The sequence below is a fragment of the Tupaia chinensis genome, unplaced genomic scaffold (genome assembly GCF_000334495.1).
Source record: "Tupaia chinensis unplaced genomic scaffold, TupChi_1.0 Scaffold000430_1, whole genome shotgun sequence".
NCBI classification, from domain to species: Eukaryota; Metazoa; Chordata; class Mammalia; order Scandentia; family Tupaiidae; genus Tupaia; species Tupaia belangeri.
In genome coordinates, this window is record NW_006159935.1 from 3,058,897 (window position 1) to 3,060,955 (window position 2,059).

A 2,059-nucleotide genomic window follows, 5' to 3' on the forward strand; every position below is an offset into this window, starting at 1 on the left:
CCGCCGCTCAAATAACTACCAGGAGGGTTTGATGGGGGATTCCGCCATGTCAATGATGTCGGGACCACATGGGGATTTGGGGCCCGCCCACTGCCGTAAACCGCCGAGTACACCCGCCGCCACAGTCCGCTCTCCCGAGAGGGAGCCTGGCCTGCCGGGCCCTGCCCAGCCCAGCAGAAACTGCGGCCCGGCCGCCGGGCAGCCCCTGAGCGGGGGTCGTCAATGTCCCCATCAAAGCTGACTCACTTTTCCGTTCACACACATTTTCCCTTCTGCTGTTGTCACTCATCCGCACTGCAACCTTGTGAGCCCTGTGGTCATGCCTTTCTGCAGTTCCTACAGCGTTTTGTTCATGCGGCTAACACAACACGAACAGGTTTTATTATGCCTAAATGAAAACGTTTATTTCCACCTTTCAGTATCCAGGGCAGAAGCACGAGAGCGCTGAGTGGGCCCCCGGTGGCGCGGCTAAGATGGCTGGATCCACCTGACACAGCCGGGGTCTCAGACCCCGCAGCTGAACGCCACACTGGGCTCCTGGGCGTGCTGGGTTCCAGTCCTTGGTCGCGCTCCTACACGGAAAGGAAAAACAAGTCGTAGTGGTTTTCCAGTGCCCACAGGCTATACTCCAAACTCTGGTCCTGGCGTAGATCCCATCTGGACCCAGATGCCCTTTCTGGTTTCAGACTCATCATCTTTCCCTTGAGCCACGCCCTCCAGCCCAGGTGAACTCTCATGGCTTCAAGAGGCTCCTCTAAGCCTTTGTACACACACTCCCTCTGTCTGGAACGTAATTATTTCTCTTCCTCAGTGAAGATCACCTACTCGTCCTCGAACTTCAGCTAAAAACACCCCTTCTCTCTCCACGTCTCAGCTCTGGACCCGATTCTGTTCAGGGCTTCTTACACTACTCTGACCTCATGGTCTACCTCTTCCACTTGACTGAGTCTGGTTCATCTTTGTATCCCCAGCCTTGGCCTAGACTTGTGCTTTGAATATAGTATCCTCTCATGCTTGTTGAATAAATTCATTATAAAGAATATGGAAAATATGAAGAGCTGAACTGGCAAACTTCAGAGTGTGAAAGGTTAAATTCAAATGTTGAAGGACAAGTTGGCAAAGGTGGTGAAAGGCAAGCAAGAGTCAAAGGATGGAATTATTTCTGCCCATTTCGCTCACTGGAATGAACTTCTTTGAGAACTGATGTACATAAGAGGCATGTTCATACATACGAGCTCAGTATGTCATCTATCTTCTCATCAGTTCAGGCACAGAAAAGAAACTCAATAAATGTTTGCTAAATGACAGAAGTATGATAGAGTGGAGGGACCATGGAAATTATACTCAAACAAAAGCTAGTGTGTTGGACAAGTTATTAAAGTTCTCCGAGTCTAGATTTTATTTATTAAATTGTGATATTGCCTTCCTGCTAAGGTTGTAGGAATGATTTAAGAACTCAAGCACCCTGTACTCAATAAAATAATGGCTCATCTTTGAATGAATGAGTGAACCAGTAAATGAATGAATGAAGATTCCTTTCCTGGAGGGATTAATTGGACAGAAAATTGGAAGCTTCCAAGAAAAAGGTGTGACTTTTGATAGAGGTCTTTCAATTAATGAGGGATTTAGGTGTAATACATTGAGAAAACACTGGGATTTGTGAGGCATGAAGTGATAGAAATAAATTTCCAGGTGGATTATTCTCATAGTACCATGTAGAACAAGGCTCATGACAGAGATGTGTGCTCTGAACCCACTTGGAAAATGATGAAGACTGGGGCCAAAGTGGTGATTCTGGAAATGAGAAGAAGGGCCTCAACTCAAAGCAATGAATGCTGCTGTCTGGTGTTAACCACCCGGATCATCTGCTTCCCTAAGTCCCGGATGGCGGAACATAGTTAATGGCTAAGACATTGCTGTAAAAGCAGTTGAGGGTTTGCTCAAATGCAAAATTATCATCCAAATGAAGATGTCTGAAAGTTAAGGCCTATGCCAAAATATTGAGACCTGCAAACCCTTTAGGAGGCTAAGTCATACACACACACACACACACACACAC